Genomic DNA, 23,751 nt, shown 5'->3' on the forward strand with positions numbered 1-23,751 from the left:
CAGAGAGACGGAGAATGTGCTCTGCCCAGACTTACGAGAAATCCAGGCTGTGTTTTAATGAGGGATGGGCTGAAGTAAGTCAATGCAGCTGACCTTGCTGGAGACACATTTTCCTCACGCTAAATCCTGACATTTCAGACCTGCTTTCACACATTCCATGAATAGATGTCATTACTCATTATCACATTTATCACTACAAGTCTAAAACAATGAGGTGTCACCGAGGGGAAGGATTAAAATAGGCTCTAAAACTTTCCCCCCCCACCTTCCTAGGAAGTACCTGGCATAGGTCGTCATATGGCCATGAGTTCTATGAGCCAGGCTTCTGATCTGAAAAATTGTTCTTCAGAGATGTTATTTTGCTAAATCCAAAACTTTCCTGTTCCTTTCCAGACTAACAGAAGACATTGAGAACAGCTTGGAGAGATAATAGCCAGTTCTGTCTTGTACTGGGGGTTTATTCTCTACTTCACTGCAGGTAGCATCTAGTACACAGTGCAGATCTTTCCTACTTTTTGTGGTTTTCATCAGTGGCAATAAAGTACATTACAAAGAATAACTTCACCATCAAATTCTGAACCTACTTGTGGCAAACTGTCATGGGATAGCGAGGGCAAGGAGAAATGGCCCAGTTACTCAAGTGCAGAGAGGGTGAATACCTTTCCTGCAAAACTAGAGAGGCTGAAATTATCTCCTTACGTAAGTCACTCACAAAGCCTGAACACAGTCCAGACACCTTCTTTTCAGGCAGAAGTGATGATTGGAGTAGATCAAAGCTCCTGCCCCATGTGTAACCTTCCTCTGCTCTGCCAGAATGGCTCTGTCCATTGCCCCACAAGCACCCAGATCCTGGAAAATAAGTTTTGAAATAAGGTTTTTATTTTTTTTTCCCTTTTACTGTTTGGGTTTTATTGATTGTTCAGTTTAGGTTGGGTTTTTAAGCCCTGTCAGTTCTTGAGGCTGCTTCCCAACATGACCAGATGCAGAGTGGTGCCAGCATACAGGGAAAGGAAAATAAATAAGCAGGAACTAAGAAAAAAAAAGGTGGTTAATAAAATACAGGGAGGTATTGCTGTTCACATAGCTCAAGTTGTGACTCCTAAACATATTCTAAAATCCTAAATCTTGTGATAAACACCGTGTGCTAGGATCATGCCTAAGGAATCATGCCTTAAGAATAGTTTTGATAATTTTCTCTATTTTTAATAGAAAGAAAACTGGCCTCTCACAAATAGTAAATCCTGCTATTTGAAAATTAACTTTAAAAAATGCATCAGTTAATAGAATTCTCTGTCATTTAGCCAAATGCAAACTCAGGTGAATAAGATTGCCAATTATCAGTATAATTTTGAAAGAAAGGTATTCAGAACTAATTGTATGCTTCACTTGGATAGGCAGTCTATCAATTTATGTTTGCAGTGCTATCTTCTATCCAATTGACAGTATTATGGCTTTTTTTTTTCTTTTTTTATTTTTTTAATTTGAGAAAAATTAAAGCCTTTGTAAATGAAAATCCAGCTTCTCCAAACTAAATCTGTCAAATTTTGATGCCACTCCATCATGACCAACAGAACAGTGAGGAGGACTGGTAAACTTAATTTTGTTGACAATGGTTGGAAAAGTGGTAGTTCTGTACACATGTATAATCATAGAATCACAGAACCATAGATTGGCCTGAGTTGAAAGGGACCTTAAAGATCATCTAGTCCCCACCCCTGTGCTGTGGGCTGGGACAACTTCCACTAGACCAGGGTGCTCAGAGCCCCACCTAGCCTTTCCTAATACTTGTAGGGAAATTGCTTCTCATTTATTTTGGTGATGCAAGGAGCTTGATCATACACCAGAGCGAGAGAAGAGAGAATAAGAAGAGAGACAATAACCTTGCCTTTGCTCATGCACTCCTCAAGTGAAAGCCTAAAATCCACAGAGCACTGACGGATCTATTTTGCTTCCTCTCGCAGTTTCATTACTCAAGTGATAAAGTGCTGTCTGCCATGCTGACAGCAGAAGGGGACCTGAGACGGGTCATGTGATAGAGTCTGGGATGCAGAAAGCTTTCTGTGGGAATGGATAATGCCCACACACATGGAGAATAGACTATTCACCTCTGTATTATTTTGCAGCATAAAATGTCCAATGCAGATGCCACTGTGTAGACCAAACAAAAAGAGACATTGCCTGATTTTGCAAACAGTTTGATTTCCATCTACTGATCACAGATTCCTAGATTTAAAAGGCCAGAGGGACCATCATGATCGCTCTGTCTACTCTCTTGTATCACACAGGCCAGAGAATCTCACCCATTAATATCTGCCCTAAGACCATAACCCATGCTTGTGTGATCATAATTCTTTTAGAGACAGATTTTTTTTTCAGTGCCCAGGCCTGTGACTCCAAGTAAAAAAGAACTGGGAAAATTTCTGCAAATGCTGTAACTCTCTGCTGGTTGTTTGCTTATTTGTTTGTTTGTTTTCTGGACTTTTTTAAAACTTTTGAATGCTTTTGCCATCTTTTCTGACAAATCAAGTTCTGCACTTAGTCTGTCAGCAGTTAAAAGCACAGCAATACTTGCGTCGCCAACACCCACCTAACCCTTGCTCTCTGCCAATGAACGTGCCAGGTTTGGTGGCAGGTTCTGGAATACAGAGAGTTTTCAGCTCCAAACTGGACAGACAAGTTAATTCCCTTCACATGGTCCACTGAACAGCCATCAGGTGGTGATAAATTTCAGCTGCTGTTCACCTGCACTGGGTTAGCTTTTGTAATTGTAACTGAAATATTGTAATTTTCTACTCTGAGCTTTATTATTGGTACTTTAGAGCAATTAATTTCCCTCTTTTAAATTGTAAGCAGAATTTACCATGTGATGTATTTGATAAAATAGAATGAAGCTGTAATTTAGCATAAGACATGGTATACTTATGTTATTTCACAGAAGTGTCAAGAGTAGTTAGCCTGCCTTTAAAATCAAAACTGCACAGAATATGCCATGGTAAAGATTTTGTGGTATAATATCAAAAATAACTCTAAAGAAAACTCGTATCACTACACTTTGCTGCTTTCCTTGCATTTCCTGTAAATTAATCTTTAGTTTCCAACTGTTAATCTCTGGAACTGCAATGTACAATATAAATGGGACCTTTTAAAAATAGCACAGTAATATAATGAATTAAAATGACAGTAAAGAAAAAAAAATCTTACCATTGTGCCAGAAATCAGTTCAATATGCTGGCTTAGTCTTTTTTAAATGAAATTGAATTGATGAAGTTAAATGCAGTTCTTGCACAGAAAAAAATGCGTATGATAAATATTTATGTGGTGAGCACTTTAGACCTAACATATATTCACCATATATCTGTATGATCAAAACTTGGGGTATCTTTATTATTTTATTAAGGATATATACAAGCATAAGATTGTAGCAAATAAACAGTAGAAAAATTGTGCCTTATATAAAGCCATATTTATGATAACAGTTTGGTCTTACCCCTTGTGTGGAAGTTTACTTAATTTTCAAGGATGTGACTTAATTAGAAAGAGAAATGATCTGCAGAGTTGTTGCCTTTGCTGATTTTTTTTTTTTTTGTGTATTTTACACAAAACATGTACCACAGCCATTCATTTGCACATGGGAGAATTCAAGCAGGTGTTATTTTTTTTTTTTTATTTGCAGCCCCCTGCTACTCAGCTGTCAGCCCAGAATTTTGTCTGAAGACTTCTCTCAAGGGCACATTTCCAGTGCTTCTTTAAGCTGTCTCTGTATGGTCTGCTGCTTCTTTTTGAGTTTCTTTTCCTCTCCTTCACTAAAACGTTACTCAGCAAAACCTTCCTGACCACTGCTGCATTTGTTTTGAGGAGCAACAGGCTTTTGCTTAATTATCTTCTTATGCAGCATTTATTTCCATGCTGGAAGGCAAAGATTTTTTCAACCACTTTTTTCAATGTTACACCTGAACATTTTCATTGAAGCATGAGAGACTCTATATTTTTAACCTTTGTACGCCACTTTTATATTTAGCTCATGAAAGGCACTAGAGAAAAGATAAATGAGAAGGCTTTAGAAAACATGGCACAGGACAAATACCACACAGGAATCTAATACAGCACTTTTATCCATACCTACCAATGGTTTCACTTTCCCAATTAATTGTTATCTGGACATTAGCAAAAAGGTAATTGCTCAGTAACATCCAATACCAATGTTCACATAGGTGAGCACTGGTATTAGGATATGAGCCCTAACAAATCCTAGTCACTTCTTGTCAGGTCATAGAGCCTTTGACTATGGGTGCTGTTTATATGCCTAGATGGGTTTCTTTGTTACTGGAATTCTCCAAGGGATTCACATCACAGCTGCACAGTCCAGGTGCAGATGTTGCAGTTGGGCTCTGATACTGCAGTGAGTTCAAGTCCACAAACTTTGACAGAACCAGGGACTAGTTCCCAGAAAAAAAAAAAAAAAAATAGTGTGGGAGGACCTTCCTCTTGTGAACAGGTCCAGGGATCTATCTGTGGTGGACTGGGGAAAATTGTTCCTAGTAATTAGGGAGATACTGTAAATTGCTGTCCAAAGATGGTGTTAATTACCTCAATCAACTGAAATTGAGTCTGCAATCTTCCATATTGCAAAGGTCCTATTTTGGATCACTGGTGCAGTAGTAACTAAATAACTGCTTCTCCTAAAAGTCAATGTTGGATGGAATTAATCTGAATTTAACTTCCTAAATACTCATTACCTATTCTATACCTGGTCTCAGCAGAAGAGGAAGCTTCCTCAGCAAGGATTTGCTGTAGTGCCTTTAACTTTCTCTTATAGCCTAGATAATTCCAATCTAGATTCCTAAGTACAGGACAATGAGTTGTACCTCAGCTTGGTGTGTATTTCCATGGCAGTCACAGGAACCAGCTGGGTACCATGAGCAGCCTGCCAGTGGTCTACATGTGATGCACATTCCTGGTGTCCTGAATTGGGACATTAAATTCTGCTTACCTTGGATTTGAGACTTTGCACAGGAGCATGGTGGCTTGTGCCGCTCCTGTTTGTTGCAATTGCAGGGAATGATTCTGCAATCGCTATTGATCTGAGCACATTGCTTTTGATTTTCCTTGCTACTTGCTTTATCTGAGGTAACAACTAGCTTAGGAATAGCAGGCAGCTGTAGGCAAAAGCAAGGAGGAATACTTTGCAGTATTTGTTACTCTGTTCTTACTGCGTCATGTGATTGATTGTAATTTGGCTGATATTTTTGGGTTAAATTTTTATTACTATTTAAATGCTTCATCTGCCAGAAGGCTTTTCTCCATGTTCTTGCAACAGCTCTGAAGTTACTTGTTTGTAATCATAAGAATTGGTAAAAGAAGGAGCGCAGCAGGCATCAGGGCTGATATGGGAAGTGTCAGTCAGCTTTTGGATCATCATTTGCTACGACAGCAGTGGGAAGGAAGAAGAATGGCGGTCACAAATTTATTTTAATGTGTCCTGCAACCTTGTGATTGATTAGAGGAAAAACAGATTGTTTCATCCTTTTTCCACAATTGGATTTTCTGGTTAAATCCAGAACTGCCAAAGTGCAATAAAACACTCTCATGAAAGCAGTAATCTCCCTAAATCTTCAAATTTCCCCCACCCTGCCTCCCCACCTCATTTCATACACAAACATGGAACAAAATGATGCATAAAAGCAGCAGAACTGATTACCATCAGCAGAGTTTCCTTTTTAATGTATTAGACCTTTAATCTTTTCTAAAGTATTGGCCATTAAAATTATTAAACTACTTCCCCTCCTCCTGCCAATGTATATTTTTTGAATGAATTGACCGAGGTATTTAAAAAATGTAACTGCATTTTTTTCCTCAGCTCTCCTGGTGTGGTTTCTAGTGTAAATTTTGCATTGTTTAATGAAGGCATCTTACTGCTTTCTGCAGAGCCAGTGGTTCCTGTAAGCTGCTGGAAGCTGGAACTGCTTCTCCCCTCAGTTTTTACCAGGAGCCCTGGGGCTCAGGGAGGTTCCCTGGGCAGCAGTGAGCAGGAAGATAGGCTGCTCTCTCTGCTGGAATCTGCTGGGAATGGGTGTGTAGGTGTTTCAGAGCTACCTTTTACTTCTCCCTCAGGCTCATAAATTGAATGAACATTGGTCTTAAGACCGTCCACTACCAGCTGGCTAAATAAACATTATGACAGGGAATAATGTCATTATTTACCCACATCCAAAAGTACTGCAGGCTCCAAAGGCGTGGTAGCAAACAGCAGCAGGTTAGACAGGGCATTTTCTCTGCAGGATAACTAAAACAACTGGCAATGATATTCCAAAATGGCACAGAGTCTCAGGAGACCCTTCTGACACATCTCAGGGAGCCACTGGCTTTTCAGAAGGGTCGAGGACCTGCCTTTTGAGTATCACACTGCCTAAAGGAATCTTAGTGGTGGAGCTACCCCAAATCATTTGTATTTTTTGAAAATACTGATCACTGGTAAACTTAATATTATTGACCCTAAATTAAGTGTTACCTTGTTTATATGTGAGGTTAGTGTTCTCACACTATGCTTTAGAACAAATGACAAGCCTGTCTGCAGCTTTTGATTTAGGTACAAATCTAGTCTGACAGAAATTAATAATTCATTCTTGATATATGAATCATGGAAAATGAGCAAGATAAGTTCTTTTACTAAATAAGCCACACACTGACCACAATGACTTCTTCTCTACACCGTCTGCTCTCCCTGGAGAGCAGTGACTAAGAACTGAGTGCTGTGGGAAAAATGTTTGGGTGTAGCAGCTGAGTTTCTGGATGTTGTGATGTGATCTTGTGAACACTTCAGCAAATGAGTAACTACCCACGTTGGAGCAGTCCCACTGAACAGAAGCCACTTCTTCCTTATGTGTTTGCAAATAAGTGCTCAGCTTTCTCTACAAACAAAATTTAGTCATTTACTTCACATTTCTGACTGTCAGTTTAACTTTCATTTCACTCAAAACAAGTTCTGATTTAAACAGGAGCTGAGTGCCACCGGAGCAGGCTGACAAGCAGCCAGCCCAGCTAGCAGTGTCTGAGTTTCAATAAGCACACATGGAAAGTTGCATCGGTCATTTATTTTGAGCAAGTTGGCCAACTTGGCCTGTCTTTCTGAGTAGTTCACTTGTTTGGTACAAGTAATGAAAGACATTCCACTTATCTTAATTGCTTTACTTGTGTCTTCCACATTCCTGTAATGGTTCCTGATTGTTCAGCCTTAGAAATTAAATGTATTGTCTGCTATTATTTCCACAGTAACCCAGTATGGGCAGTTAGGTAGTACCACTGACGGATAGATGCTTGCCTTTCACTTTTAAAAGTCTGAAATTCAGTTTTTGCATTATATTAAAAGTACAAGCAATGTTAGCTGGATTAATTTAGCTCCTGGCTGGCTCTTGAAACAAAGCAACCAAACCAACTGGACAGTGCAGTGAGTTGTCACTAGATATATTGATAACTGCAGTTCTTGTGCTTAAATTACATGTAGATAACCTTGTATGTAATCAGAGAAAGTTTGCTTTCAGTTAAAGCAGTTGCTTTCTCTTCACATGAACAATTTTGATTTAGACATTTCTATAACGGACATGCAGAGCTAATGAAGTTATGTGAAGACAAAAAGACTGACTGAGATCTGGTTCCCTCCAGCAGCCCACAGGACAGTAGATCATGCTTGTTCAGGCAAACATGCAAAAACTGCGGCGTTCTGCTGTCTCTCCTGGCTCCAGAGCAGCCACCGCACCCAGCAGGGCACCGCGGCTCCTCCGATCCCGGTCCCGCCGCTGTTCCCGGGCTCCGCGCTCTCCGGGAAGGTGGGTCGGCCGTTTCTACCGCCGCTCGCGAGGGACCTCGATAAAGGGGGTGAAGGAAGGACCAAATTCCCCACGGTAGGAACTGAGAGCATTTTATTGGTGTGCTCCCAATCCCTGTGTTGGGGAATATGGCCGCGTGGGGCCTTTATAGAGGGTGGAGCGGGGGCTGTCATGAGGTCTGGGGAAGCCAATGGGGACACAGTGGGGGACGGCACCGGGGCCCGGGGCAGTCCTGGGGCTGCGGGGGTTTGGTGTGGTGTGGAAGGCAGGAGCCAATGGGGCACGGCAGGGCCGGCGCCGGGGGTCCGGAGCGACCCCGGCCACAGGGGTCCAGAGCGACCCCGGCCACGGTGGAGGGGTAACAGCAGGGAAGGACCCACAGGCAGGGACAGGGGGGATGGGAGCCGGGCCTGCATGGTAAGGCAACTCGGGAACTGGCTATCGCAGGGGGCAAAACTCGGGGGATACACAGGGGAAAACGCGGGAGATACACGGGGGTACACAGAATCTGCTAAGACACATCAGAACCCTGATCTAAACCCAAGGTCCGGGATGCAACAAAAACTAGGGGACACCAAAATTAATGCTGCCCATGTAACTTTAAAAGGGCTGTGTCTATATATGCCTCAATTCCTTGGCACCTGGGACCTGTGTGGGGTGTGAATCAGGGTTCTGTAAGACAGGAATTTTGAATTTGAAACCTCCCCCCAAAAAAGGGCTGCAAGAACAATTTCATAGGGTTAAAACAAAGCATGCCTTATGCCCTTGTGTTTGGAAACATCTGACTTAGTGTAGATAAATAATTTTCTGCAGATTCATCCTTCCAGCATCTGCAGTTCTGGTCTGCTTGGAGGAAGCACAATGATCTAGAAAAACAATATGATACTGGGTTTTATAATGGAAAGCTTGTGGGACCCGTGGTGATACAATGATCTGGAGGAATTTCTGGTGGGAGCTGTGGTCATTTGGGCATTTCTGTGCCAGATTGCTTCAAGAGTGAGGCTCATAGAAGGGTTTTACAGCTGTTTGCCCTGTTCCACTTCCACTGCACCACAGTTTTGTAAGTGCTCAGTGTGCTCCATATCTGGCTACACTTGAAATAGTTCCTTTTTCTTTTCCTAATTTGTTTTAAAAAATGGATGATTTCGCTGACTGGGTTCAAGGAGTGTTTCCACAAAGAGCTGCAGCAGCTTGGCTGAAGGGCTGGGAAATTGTGGTGGTCATTGCCTTGATGGAGGTGAGACAAGGGAGAGATCAGGAACCTGCTAAGCAGGCTTTTCCGCTGGAAAAAATTATAATGTGGAACCAACCATTCATTTTTATTTGTGCTCTCACCTGTAACTTTAATTTACATCTCTGAAGACATAGTGCTGTGCTGGTACTCAGACAGCAGCTTCTCATCCAGCTCATGAGCACATTTTACCCAAATCTCACATTATCTGCAGGCAGCCCAGGAATTCCTCCCATTACCCTGCTCCCTCAGAAAGTGGCTGTGAATTGTGAAGGCAGAGCAGAATCAGTGCATTGCTTCCTGCTGATCAAATCTCAGTAAGAATTAACAGACCTTAGAAGAATTTCCCAGCAGACCTTTCTAGAAATTAATTAAGTACCCCTTCTCTACTGGATTAACCAAAATATTCTGTTCATTTAGTAATGAGAACTTCTTTGATATGCAGACTGAGTGCTGCAGCCCTGGCTCTGCCTGGCCCTGGGCCCCACTGAGCCAGCACTGATTCCATCCCATCTTGTCCCATCCCATCCCATCCCATCCCATCCCATCCCATCCCATCCCACTCCATGGGATCCTTTCCTGGCTGAGCCCTAGGGTGCCTATGGATGACTGGGCTCTGGCTGACCCTGGTCACCATCCCCAGACCAGCCTGGCCCATCTTGCTGGGGTCTGCAGGACAGGGCTGGTCAGGGAGGTGTCCTGGTGCTGCCTCCTGCTCCAAATCTACACTCCAAGAGCAAAGCCTTCCATGGAGAGAACCCACATATGTCTGATTTAATTAACTAATCAAGTTTGCTTTAAGGCCAAGCTGAAGATCTGAGAAGCACACACATTAGCTTCTCAAAACCTCTCATATGTACAACTAATATGGCCTCTGGATTATATTGTCTCTAAAAAAAGTTGGGCACAGAGCTGAAAGAGTCTGACTCCCAGACCTGTGAATCTCATGCTGAAAAGAGAGCAGGTGTCACTACTGTAGGTGAGAATTGTAAGTCCTTGAAAGGCAAGAATAATTTAAAGCATTTGTCTGTAAGACCTCCTGGAGCCATGGGAACTTCCTAGCAGCTGTATGGATACCCTGGATCCCCACCCTCATGTCCTTGAGGCCACAGACATCAGCCTTGTTTCCCAGTGCCATGGCTGCACCTTCATCTCTCCCAATTCTCCCTCTGGGCACAAGCCAGGGTAGAAAGCAAACTAGAGGATCATCACTGTTGTCTCCCTTTTCTACTGAGTTTCTAATGGGGAGCCATGCATTGCAAAATGTTTCCTTCTTAAACTCAGCTGACCCTTTCTAGCCAGGTCTGGAGCTCACAGTATCACTACCAGGAGGCTTCCGTGAGAAGGTGAAAGAGGGCAGATGGCTTCTCTCTAGGTTTTGCCTTTCCTTTTGGCTCCCTCATCTGTCTTACAGCATAAGGGAATGCAGAGGTCTCCAAGCAGGCTACCTAGAAAATTCACTGTTTTGCACTGCAAACTGGGGAAAAGGATTCCTGATCCATCAACATGCTGCTGCCAGGCCAAGGGCAATACAACACCATGGAAATCAGCTGGGATGAAGCTGGAATAGAGCTACAGTGGGTCAACACAGAGAATACACAGTCACATCATTATATTTATACCTGAGGCCCTTGTGCCTCCCAAGTGCTCCTTGCACTGCAAAGCAGCAGCATGGCACTTGGAAGTAGGAATAAAACCACCTCTTGGCACAGCCTGCCCTGCCTGGAACAAAGACACCCAGCAATCAGTGTGTGCAAACAGCCTGGGTTTCCTCTTCAGAGCTGCAAGCTTGTAACCTATCACTGCTGACTGTCTTTATTCAACAAGAATAATGTCAAATGCTTTTCTGGCAGAAAAAAATGCAGACTTTGACCACACATTAACCCCATTAGTATAGTGTTAACTTCTGACTTTAATTCTGGCACAGTGTTAAGGATACTTAAAAGCAGAACAAAATGAAAGGAAATGTTAAACACATTTTTCTCTTGAAAATGGGAATGATAATTTAAGGGTAATGTCACGAGATGGTTGAAAGGGTTTCTTGTCCCTCTGTCTTGCAGAGGGTGTTACCAGAGGTAACCTGGGCAACTTGCAAACAGCTGAAAAAAAGAAACATGTAGCATAGCTTTTAAAAGTTTACCTCATGAAGTAATTTCAGATGTGTGTCTTAGGAGGAATAAAACTATTATTATGGTAATAAATTCTCTAATTGATAAAAATATAACAGCAAAAAAACCATATCATTAAAAAATGTCATTAATTATTACATTTACTATATTATAATTTATGCCAGCACTTTACATACAGAGAAATCATTCTTAAGAAACATTTTTTAGGGGAGTAAAACTCCTAACAAGGTATAATTTTGGTCTGTGAAAGGCTGCATATGCTGCATCCAGAGGTTTAATATTTGGCATGATTTTATTTGCAGCTTCACTTACAAAAAGTGTCTGAGAAAATTAGGAGCCATAAATTACTAATTACATAAAATGTCCAATAGCCAAATGATGGTTGCTTCCAGCAGTGAGATTACTATAACAAAAGCCAATACTGATTTCCCAAGGTTGCAAGATGGATAAACATGAGGCACACAAAGAGGGATGTGCTCAGCACTCTTCTAAGGTAAACCTGAATTTTATTTTTCAATGGTTGCATACATTTACTGAAGGAGAAACGCGGAGTCAGCGGCAACTGCGTGGAGAAACCACTATATCCTATGGCTAGTAAACTCCAAATGTGCCACAGGGGACTGATTGGAAGTTACCTACCACTCTCTCATTATCACAGCACTTTGTGCCTCTGGTGACTTTTGTCATGGTAAGCAGGTTGCAGAGCAGTGAGTGCAGGATGAAATGAATCCAAGTACATGAGCATATTGTACAACAGACTCACACTTCATCTACTCCATCCAAGCACAGGAACAAACACTCTTAACTCTTCCATAGCTCTCGTTATTTGTTTTTCCTGCACTGGTGATACCTGGCTTTGTCAGGATTGCTCCACTGTGTCTTACTCTATTTGTAAGTACTATGAAAATGAAAAAGAGGATCCTCACAGAGGATTTTCTCATTTCCCTTAATAATTGAATGGGCATAGGTTGAGCTTGAATCCTTCAAACAATGTACAAATGATCAACACCTCCAGTGGAGGGACAGGGAGGCTGTCCAGGTCCCCACACTTGGCTGAGGTGTGAGAATGTTCCCATTGACTGGTCACACTTGTCTCACCTCCTAGTCCATGCTGGGAGCTGTGGAGGTGCAGAGGGTACTGAGACACTGACAGCTTATCCCTTTGCTCGTCCCTTTGCAGCTCAACTGCTTCCAGAGGAAGCGAAGGAAATACAAATGGTCACCACAGACACACTGAAACCAAAGCTTTTTAGGTCAGTAGGCCTTCCTTCATGGTAAATAAGATCTAGCCACTTGGGATTTTTACTGTATGAAGAGGAGCATTTATTTGAGCTTTATGTGCACTAGAAGCACATTATGTTCTTTGGATGTTCAAATTAATGCAGGGTTTTTTTTTTTTCTGTCAGACAACATAAAATTCATTGTTTGGGACTTCTCTGATGTTTCACATGACATTTTTTGTACATTACTTTAAATAAGAGGGATGAGAAATGTGGTATAATGCAGCACAAGAATTTTAGCTGAGATAACACAGAAATAATGGATGTTCCTTTATAGTCCCAGAATTTGTTAGAGTAGTATAATTTATACTGTAGTAAATGAAATATTTGGCTATATTTAGAATATTGTTGTATTAGACATTATAAAGATATACCATAACTGATTGTTTGTGTCTCAGAGCTATGATCTAAGAGCCTTAACAGAACAAAAAAGCAGCAGAAGGGAGAAAAGGGTGACAAAAACATCTCAACAACTAAAGTGTGATTCTTAGCCAAGCATTAAAAGCAAGTACCTCACCACTTCTGATGTTGTCCTCTCTACATGGGCAGCAGAGCAAGTGATGTGATGAGCAAGGTGTCACCCTGTTTGAACTGCACCAGGCACTACCAGCCTGAGGAAGGCTGTGCCCTTCTCTCCACTCAGCTGCACAGGTGCCTGAAAGCTGAGAGTGCTTGGTACCTGCCAAACAGCAAATTTCAGTGTAGGGTTGTTTGTTTTTCTGTCCTGTCAATGACTTCTGCTGCAGTCACTTTCAAAGACCGAACATCAAAATCTTTCACTTAATATTCCAAACATTACAAAAGAAATTTAGATGCAGAACTCAATGTGTATGGTTTTTTTTCGTTGTTGTTGCTTTAGAAATGCAGCTAGGACAGTGTGGTGGGTTGTCCCTAGCAGGACACCAGGTGCCAGTGACTAAAGTCACTCTGTCACTCACCTTGTCAACTGGACAGGGGAGAGAAAAATATAATGAAAGGTTTGTGGGTCTGCTGGGTGTCTGCAGAGTAGAACCTCTCACATATCCTCACTCCTCTCTTCTCTGGCAGCAACTGACTGCCAGATAACTGTAGTAGTTGGATATGGTAAAACCAGTAAACATGGTATAAGTTGTAGCTACCTTACCTGGAATTATGGGTTTTCTGCTTATTTTTCCTGCCTTTTCTTTTACTTCCTTACATTTAGAGGAAGAAGAAGTAAATGCTATTTAGGATTCATATGTCAAATAAAAGCAGTGCAGTTAAAGACTCTAGATAAATATGTGTTCTTGAATTAAGCTTCCACAGAGAACCAGACAGTTTGTAGATATCTTTCATATGATTTTTTTCAGCCTAATATTTTTTTTCTCAATAAGGTTAATATTTTATTTCATTTTAGCTCTCACAAATTCTTCAGAAGCATGCCATAAAAAGGTGACAAGAGGTATCCAACTTCATACTAAGAAGTCAGGGAAGTCATTGCAAGTCCATTGAGTTAGCTCCCAAGCACTGATTTTCTAATCATACTTAGAAGCACATCTTCCTTCTCTTCATTAGTATGAGTAATTAGTAATTAATAGGAATAAGCAGCCTCAAAGAAGGCAGTGCAGAGGCTTTCAAGCTTGGATCTCCCTCAGTGCAAAGAGAAATACTGATTAATGCAGTCTCCCTTCTAAGTCTCCTCTGCCCTCTTTCCACAAGCATTTCTCTGAATCCACATCTTCACTGGCTGCTCAGAGCCATGTCCATTCTGCCACCAAAACTCATGACATCCCCCTGGCACCAAGGGTGACACAGTCTGCTGCTGGTAGCCCCATGTGCTCTGCCAGAGCTTGTCCTGGCCCACAAGACCTCTGAAGGAGCCTCAGGCGGTGGCAGGGTGACATCAGCATGCTTATGTCCTCACAATGGGAATGCTGCTGAATCTTCAGCTCAGTGTGCTCTTAATCACAACACATAGGTCTGCTCTCATCTACAGTACCAATGTAAGAACATAAACTGTAAGTAAATGCAATAAGTGGAAAACAGCATTTATTTTCTGAAGGTTTTTTGTCCCTTTCCTGCTCTCTTATGATTTGTTGCCTCCTTCCTTCCTTCCTTCCTTCCTTCCTTCCTTCCTTCCTTCCTTCCTTCCTTCCTTCCTTCCTTCCTTCCTTCCTTCCTTCCTTCCTTCCTTCCTTCCTTCCTTCCTTCCTTCCTTCCTTCCTTCCTTCCTTCCTTCCTTCCTTCCCTTCCTTCCTTCCTTCCTTCCTTCCTTCCTTCCTTCCTTCCTTCCTTCCTTCCTTCCTTCCTTCCTTCCTTCCTTCCTTCCTTCCTTCCTTCCTTCCTTCCTTCCTTCCTTCCTTCCTTCCCTTCCTTCCTTCCTTCCTTCCTTCCTTCCTTCCTTCCCTTCCTTCCTTCCCTTCCTTCCTTCCTTCCTTCCTTCCTTCCTTCCTTCCTTCCTTCCTTCCTTCCTTCCTTCCTTCCTTCCTTCCTTCCTTCCTTCCCTTCCTTCCTTCCTTCCTTCCTTCCTTCCTTCCTTCCTTCCTTCCTTCCTTCCTTCCTTCCTTCCTTCCTTCCTTCCTTCCTTCCTTCCTTCCTTCCTTCCTTCCTTCCTTCCTTCCTTCCTTCCTTCCTTCCTTCCTTCCTTCCTTCCTTCCTTCCTTCCTTCCTTCCTTCCTTCCTTCCTTCCTTCCTTCCTTCCTTCCTTCCTTCCTTCCTTCCTTCCTTCCTTCCTTCCTTCCTTCCTTCCTTCCTTCCTTCCTTCCTTCCTTCTTCCTTCCTTCCTTCCTTCCTTCCTTCCTTCCTTCCTTCCTTCCTTCCTCCCTCCCTCCCTCCCTCCCTCCCTCCCTCCCTCCCTCCCTCCCTCCTTCCCTTTTCTCCTAGATGCCCATTTTGCATGAAATACTACCATAAAAAAGTCTTGATCCTTAAAACTAACTTAGAGGAGTTTGCTCTTTGTTTGTGGATAAGTTTCCAGGGAGCAAAAGCTGATGAGAAATCAACCTACCAAAAAGAAAGAGAGGCTGGCAGCCACCAAAATCTAAGGAGCCATTTTAGAGAGCTGAAGCAGAAATAAGAGGTTGGTTTCCCAAAAGAGAGTAGATTCCAGAGTCTTGGCAGAGAGGCACATGTAAGAGGAAGAGAAGAAAGGAAAGAACCTTTGTGCCTCAGCCTAAAGAATTACCCAGAAACTGAGGAAAGGAAGGCATGGGGGTGCATAGAGGACCTGCACGATTTTATCTAGATTTATTGTCTGCCATGGTAGTAGAAGAGAAAACAATTAGTCCAGAATCTCTTTTGAAAGGCCTTTGTATTATAAGCTATGAGTGCTACCTAGCCATGGACAGGCTAAAGCAAACTCAAGTTGCTCATGTGGCTGAGGTTTGGAAAGAGGAAATCCTAGGTTTGGAACTACTTCACAAGGCTCTACTCCCATAGGGTGCCCATACCAAGAAGCTGCACACAGGGGAAGGCAAGGAAAGAGTGAGCTGGACTTCACCCAAATCAAAGACAGCTTTGGAGTGCATCAATCCAAAGCTGTAACTAAACCACTGACACCCGGCCTCTCCTTATTTCTTTCTGCCCTTCCATAACTGGCCTTGCCCAGCTTAAGGAATGAGTCACTTATTCACCTTTTTCGTGGGTGGATCTCATGTGTCTGCATTCACAGGCTGCACGTGGATGGTCCTGTCATTGAGCTGCTTTGCCCCACTCCTGCTCATTGGAGCCCAGAGTGAAATTCAGTGGAAGTTCAGAGAAGCTGAGATGCACTCAGAACCACTCTGCTGGTCCCAAGGCAGGCAGAAAATAGGCAGCAAAAAACAGCCCAGGACCTAGAGGTCAGTCAGTAGTGTATAAATGGTACTCAAAACCTGAAACTTGCTATGGGCTTCATTACATCTTGAATGAGCATCTAATCAGCAACCATTAAAATCTTTAAGCCTGTTGAAAGACATGCTAAAAAAGCCTTTGTCCCACATTGTTCTTCCCAAATCTCTCTCAGAGAGTTGCTTTCTAAGAATGTCCAACCACTAAAGCCTGTTTTCCTGCTGATATTTTGTAGATGAGCATTTCTGACTTTACAACTGATGTCAGACCCCCTCAGATGTGTCTGTGGATAGGATCAAAAGCCAAACCTCAAGAGTGATATTGTGTGAATTGGGGGTTGTGCTTCTGACTTTTAATTCGTTACCAGTAGGCCAAGTTATTCTAGCTGATGAAAACTGGCAGCTCCTTCTCTCAGAATCTTTAGGATTATAGTTAGGTACCACTTAAAGTTTCTTCTGACAGATTTGTCTCCATATGGTCAAGCTTCATGCCAACATGAGATACTTTGTTAAGAATTTGTAAGGATTGCAGCCAATACATGCCAAAATCCAACCACACTCTTTCTATAATACTTGCCTATTTAATATCCACTGGTGTGCTCCGTGTTTGTATCAAAGCTATCTCTTGCCATTGATGTTACCTTGATAATTAGATTATTAATATGCTATGACCATTAATTAGTATGATTTCTTTAGTATAATTTCTCTCTTGCTTCTATAATTCGTCTGTTGTCAGATGCTTGCCATAAATTGTTTGCATCACTGATTAAAGTCTGGCCTGCTTTTTTGGCATATAAACCTGGGAGAATCCTTTTTCATAGTCAGAGAAATAGAAACCTTAGTTGCATCAGCACCAGTTCTGGGGTTTGGTTATAAAGCAGTGAATGAAACCAATTGATATGGTTAATATGAAAGTGACTTGGTGTCTGTTGGAATATCAAGCGAAGAAGGTCAAGTTTTAAGTAACATTGATATCAATTATAAAAACTAAATACTTTCTTATTTGGAGTAAAAAGGAAATTTTCTCACTGTTCTTGCATTTTGTGTTTCAAAATGAAGATATCCTTATTACATTGCATTTGGCTGATACTACCTGAGACATCCTGATCTTTTTTTATTTGATGGTCATCATTTTATTGTCACTCTGACAATATTTATTTTTCACTGTTGGAATATAGCCATGCTCAAAATTTAATGCACAAATTTGTTGCTGCCTTTAATTTTTAAAATCTTTGGTGTCTTAGTATTTTGCAAGGTACACAACAAACCTGATTATCAATTACATTAAGACTTTTTTTTTTTTTAAGCCACTCTTCTATCTAAAAGGATCTTAAACATTATGGAATAACTCCTGTATGAAAAGCCCTGTAAGCAGCACAAGACCTCTAAGTCTCTGGCTGTGCCTTTCAGGAGGGAAATATGAAGACAGGAATTTGTTGTGCTATACAAGTTCTTTGCTTTGCATGACTGTTTGTATGTCATGGGAATCAGAGCCTCAGGTGCCTCAAATTCATGGCACAAGCATATCCAGCTGAGTGCAGAAAGTACAGATGTTTCACAATGAGAAAATGCACATGTTGCTGTTGGGTCCCATGTTAGCTACAGACATTAATCATTATTGCTGTTATTATTATTATTAGTTTTATTATAGGATTTTTTTTAAGGACTGTCATTTGTGAGGTAATTTTCATACTCCTGACACTATCAGCGCAAAGATACCTGGTTTTGGTATTCTGAAAATAAGACAAGGCCTTCATTTCCTTCTCACACTGACTTGGTGGGTACAATGCATCCCAGCCATTCAGAATGCATTCAGTGCACCATTATTCTCTAATAGTCACCTATAGTCCGTAGTGTCTAATGAGAAATTAAATACTCATGCTTATGGTATGCCCAGGTTACCTTCTGCAACTGCAAATGTTTTAAGGATCTGAATGTGATCTACATTCATCATCTCTTGATTTCAAACTCTTTAATTTGGAAGGACTTTTGCCAGGCTTTACAATTTGTATGGCTATCATGCATTTTGCCAAAAGGCTTGATTTAAAAGATCTTCACCCTAACAAAAAGTCTACAAAAGTAACAAATTGAAGATGTTGATTTTTTTTCTTGGCTACTCTATCATATTCTATTTGGTCCTATTTGGATTCTTTTCTAGCTGAGAATAGTACTGTCAAGCATCCAAATACCATGATTGTAGGTGCATGCAAATCTTTTAAATGAAAATAACCAATACTTGTGGTCAGTAGTGGAAAGCATGGAATAAAGATTATATGCTTTGGCCAATGATCATAGGAAAATTTCTAATGAAGTGTTATGCAGTTTCTAAGATTGGTGGAAAACAGGGCTAGGGGGTCAGAATTTGAGGGGTTTTTTTTGTTGTTGTTGTTTAAAATGCTGCCTTAAATGCCCTTGAAGGGTGGATATGCAGCTGTTAAGACAGAGCTTATGGTCTGTGGGCAGACAAGTCAGTATGGCTGAGATTGGAGCCTGTTGGTCCATAGCACTGGCATGTTTGAAAGCAATATTATTCTATCCCCCGGCAGAGTAATTAATAATAAGCAAACAAAAATTTGAAGCCTGTTTCTCTTAATCTGACACCCCCCGCTCCTTCTCCCCCTCCAGTCCTACAGAACTAGACTTGAAGACCACAAGATGAGAGAATCACTATTTCTGATTTGATCTGTGAGCTCTGTGGTGCAGGGGATCCTGCTGTCAGAAGAAAGATCAGCAATTTCAAACAGATTTTTTCAAATAGTACCAGAATCCATATTGACTAGAGACTGCCTATGATTACACAGCCAACCTTGACTATGTAATTTTCCAACTTTTTAGTACTTTATTTTGCAGCTTCAGTTTTAATTCTAGTTGTTGCGGTTTAACCCTAGCCAGCATCCAGGTCCCAGAGAGCTGCTCACTCATTCCCCCACCAGTGGGATCAGGGAGAGAATCAGAAGAGCAAAAGCCAGAAAACTTGTAGATTGAGACAATAACAGTTTAATAGGGAAAACTAAAGGCACACATGTAATCAAAGCAACAGTTACTTGGGAAGACAAAACATCAAGACTCCAAACATCCCTCCTTCTCCCTTTTGCCCCCCACTTATATGTGGTCTGGAATATCCCTTTAGCCAGTTTGAGCCATCTGTCCCAGACATGTCTCCTCCCAACTTCCCATTTAGCCACAGTCTCCTCTCCACTGTGGCAGCACAAAAAGCAGAAGAGGTTTTGGGTCTATGTAAGCCCTGCTCAGCAATAACAGAAACATCTCTATGTTATCAACCCCATGTTCAGCTGAAATCTGAAACCCAGCCACGGTGAAGAAAATTAAATCTACTCCAGACAAAACCAGCAAACAGTGAAATTTACATCATTTGGATGTTTTATTTCTTAGGAATATTTCAAGTAAGGTTAAAATATATTTGTATATATGATGTACATGTTCAATAGAAGGAAATGTGTAAACTTCTTTAACTTGTAGCTCAGCTGTAGCAGAAGAGAGTTTTAGAGAAAAAAAGACACTTCTAATGCTTGAGGGTGTTTCTTTTTGCTAGATATCAAAGCCTTACAACAAACAGGGAAGTTGTGAGAGATTTGTAATGAAAAAATCTGAAGAGTCTTTTACCCTGGAGTGTAGTAACTAACCTGATTACCCGGGAGGATAGAATTTCTCTGTATTAGTCCTGTGAAAGTTACCTGGGTCACTAGAATAAAGAATAACGGCCTAGTACACATATTACAGTAATGAAAAATTAGTGACAGCTTTGAAAAGTCAGGGTGCAAGTTCTGCAGGGAGGAGAAGCCCCTGGAAGCTCTTGCAGCAGCCCTTCCCAGCCATGATTCAGGTAGCAGAGCTGTGAACAGCTGGATCACCAGGCAAGGCAGATCTAAGCCAGCTCAGAAATGAGCATAAGGAGGCATAGCCAAATTAACAAAAGCATGCAGTGGTGATTTTCTGCCAGCACGTGTCACTGGTATTCTAGACAGCTCACTGCTTGTCTGCCCTGTGCATACCAGGCCACCAGCCCTGCCTCACGGCAGGAATATTTTGGGGCACTTCGCTTAGACAGGGCCAGCTTTCCTTTTCCAAGGTCAACTGGTGACCCAGGAAATAGCTTCATAAAAAGTGCCATGCCACAGGCAGGCCAAACTGCCCTGGGAATCTTGGCATTACAAGTACCAAGTGCTATTTTTGCCTTTCTCTTGAGCAACAGAAATAGCAGCAGCAGCAGCATGTGTCCGTGCCTGGCAGGGCCAGGAGAAAGCTACGGCTACACTGAGGCTTGGCACCAGCTCCCTGCCCACTGTGGGCCACATGGAGAAGGCAAGCAGGCACCAGCACACACAGGTGTGTTCTGCAAGAGCTCCAAGGCAAGGAAGGGAAATGTCAAGCTTTTCCCAGCAGAGCTGATGTGTGTGGGTGCCCCATGCAGCTGGGTTTGGCATGGGGCTTGGTTCTGGCTAGACTGCAATGGCATCTGCTGTAACTGCTGCATGTAGACATAATGGCCAAGGTCTGATGCCAGTGTCCACAGAGAAAGGTGCTACAGAGCTCTCGAGCCTGCACTGAAGAGTAGGCAAGAAATTTTGGTGAAAATGGACAAAATGTAGGGGTGAAAAAGCTTGCAACCTTGTGGCCATTCTGATAGAGAAAGGTAGCATGTCCCTTTCCAGCACACCAGTCCCGTCATGGATGGATTTGAACTAGAAAAGTCCTTTCTTCTATGGCTTTTTTGACATGGAAAACAGAAAACTGACTTTCTGGCTTAGGGGAACCCTACCTAGCTGCCATTGAGCTGTCAATGCTCAATGCTGCTTGCCTCCTACATGTTGGACTGTGAACTGCTGCCAGTGAAGAACCTGCAAATATTTACTGTTGCATCTTTGCTGCAAGTAATAAGCTGTCTGCAGCTGGGCTGCTATGTCTCAGACAACTGTGGCTACACCTGGCAGAGGTCACCTGTATGACTTCTGCTCAAGCAATACAGATTTTTAAGGAATCCCTTAGAGCATTTGTTCCCCAAAATATGAAAACATAGAAAAGACAAGAAATAAGAACTACTCCAAATCAACTGCTCCCACTGAAGCATAATCAGCTCACCAGTCCTGACCATAGGATCAAAGATACACATGTAAACTATTAATAGCAGGATAAGCATATAGATATTGCTGAAAACAAACAGAGACTATTTTTCCCAGATTTACAAAACAGGACAGCTTAATTCTCAACTTTCTGAAGCCTAAGTGTCTGGAAATTCCAAAATTAGAGATGTGAAAGTGATGTGTAAAAAAATTCAGAAGCGTTTTATGAATGCCAGTGTTTGCATGTCTTGTTTCTTATCTAAATAGTATTTAAGCAGAAATCATGGCAACACCAAGAAGGACTAATGAGAAGGTAATTCTGGGGCTGTGTATTTTGTCCATGTAATACTGGTCATTAGGACACACTGTGAAACACTCATATCTGCTTTATATTTAATGCCTTATGGAAAGGCCAGAATGTTATGAAAGAGTTAGTGACCTGGCAAAGATTTTAGAAAGAGTTAAGAGCTGTTTTCATATGTCACATAGCCAGGAGGGAACTTCCAGAAGGGACTTAAATATATAGTTGTATTTCTGATAATGTCATAGAAAAAAATCCACCCAAACCTTACAAAACAAACCAAATAAGAAAACATCCAAACACAAAACTGAAAACAAAGGAAGAATTCTATTAAAAAAATAGAGGAAGCAGTGGTGATCATTGTAACTACTTATAATAGTTAAAATAAGGATATATTTCAAACCATGTACATATGCAATTAAAGATGTTCTCTGGTCTAGAGATGATGCAGGTTTGGCTTTTTTTTTTGCAAACAGGTGGTATAACTAGGATCTTTTCCTGTACAGGAGTTCCTAAGAACTTAGACTGGGTTTCTCTCAGTCTTAACTGTCCGAAACATTCTATTTCATGTGCAAAATGTAGACAATTTTTGATCTAGTTACTAATTCTTTCTCTTGGTTTTTATGTTACTCATGTGAGCTCACACATGGAAATTTTCACCCACCATGGCTAAATATCCACAAGTACCAATTGTCCAGTCCTGGGACCTGACCTGAGCAAGCTGAACTCTCTCATAGCCCTTCCATGCACCTTCTGGAGTTTCCTTCCTATGAGCATCAGGCCATGGAGGCAGAGATGGGAAGCAAAACTTCACAATCTGCACTCAGTATGTGTAACAATGTGTGCCTGGAGCTGGGAATTATTTCTGAGTCCCACCAGGCTCTCACAGCCCATTCCTGCACCTAATCCTGTAGACAGCAGAGGCTGATAGACTGATAGCACCATTCCTAGCTGCTCTACCTGATCCACGCAGGAGAACTGAGCCCTGCATCTTCTCCTGCAGGGTCTAGGCCTCTCTTGCCTCCTTGCTGGACTCACAGAAGGACCACATGGACCTGGAGGTAGGCAACCCCATTCCCAGTGCTAGCATGGGGGTGGGCAGGCAGAATGCATGAAGGAGGGGAATGACAGGGAGAGAAGGAGGTCACATCCCCCTTGGCTGTTCTGCTAAATCCACACCTGAGTTTCATTACGTTATTGTCTTACAGCTGACATCTCATCATGGAAGCTCACAGAAGGCCTGGACTTTTGAACCCAAGAGCAAAGGTCAATTTTTCCCACTAAATCAAGGTGGCAGAGGAAACATATGGTCCATGGTTGATCCCTCCTCCCTGTCCTAATTTATTAGAAACCAAGAATTGATTTTTTAGGACCAACTGTCTTTGCATTTACTTTCTCTGTATTTGGTATTTGGGATCAGTTAGATTTCTCTAAAAAAAACCCAAACCAAAACCAAATCCAAAAAAAACCCAACATAAAATCCCCAGTAAACCTTTATACACAGGTTTCTATTTAGGTACCTGATATTCTGAACTTTTTTACTTCAGAGAACATTTTAAGCTGTCGTCCCTGACATTGCCTTCTGTTGAACTCTATTACAGTCCTTTCTTGCAATCCCTCTACGTTTTAGTAAGTTTTCATCCCCTATCCATATTCCATTGTGACTGCTTTTGGCTCAGATCCTGCACTAACATGGTGAAGAAATGTGAACATGATAGGAAAATAACCCCATAGGTGAGCTAAAAGTCTTTCTCTGGGTAATTTGTATGCTCTTCCCAGCTAGCAGTAATAGCATCAAATCGAAGTGATAAGGATACTGTTAAAATTGCCTTAATTAACGTCAGTTTTACAGCCATAAATCATTATTAATTCCCACGTTAAATTTTGGAAATGGCCTAGATTTTTTTGGCCATTGCCACCGTTTGTCTGGAACTTTTCCCACTCACAGACCTTTGCTTGTTCTTCATACTCTTATCCTGATGTTTCCCCTGTCAAGTGGAGCTTCCATCTGGCCTGAATGTGTGCACAAAGTTACTCTCACTCCTTCAACCGTGACCTAACTCCACTTTCTGTCCGTGCCTGGCCTTTTTCTAATTCCAGAGGTAGATGAGATGCTGGAAG

General features: G+C 41.8%; 1 long non-coding RNA gene across 1 annotated transcript; it reads left to right on the forward strand.

The window, feature by feature from the left end:
- The first annotated feature begins 14,404 nt into the window (after positions 1 to 14,404).
- LOC128784543 (uncharacterized) lies at positions 14,405 to 22,915 on the forward strand. Its single transcript, XR_008429522.1, has 5 exons — positions 14,405 to 14,439; positions 15,392 to 15,500; positions 16,092 to 16,260; positions 22,634 to 22,691; positions 22,839 to 22,915. It is a non-coding gene; the product is annotated as an uncharacterized LOC128784543 (long non-coding RNA).
- The last annotated feature ends 836 nt before the right edge of the window (positions 22,916 to 23,751 follow it).

The sequence above is a fragment of the Vidua chalybeata genome, chromosome 2 (assembly GCF_026979565.1).
Source record: "Vidua chalybeata isolate OUT-0048 chromosome 2, bVidCha1 merged haplotype, whole genome shotgun sequence".
Classification (NCBI taxonomy): Eukaryota; Metazoa; Chordata; class Aves; order Passeriformes; family Viduidae; genus Vidua; species Vidua chalybeata.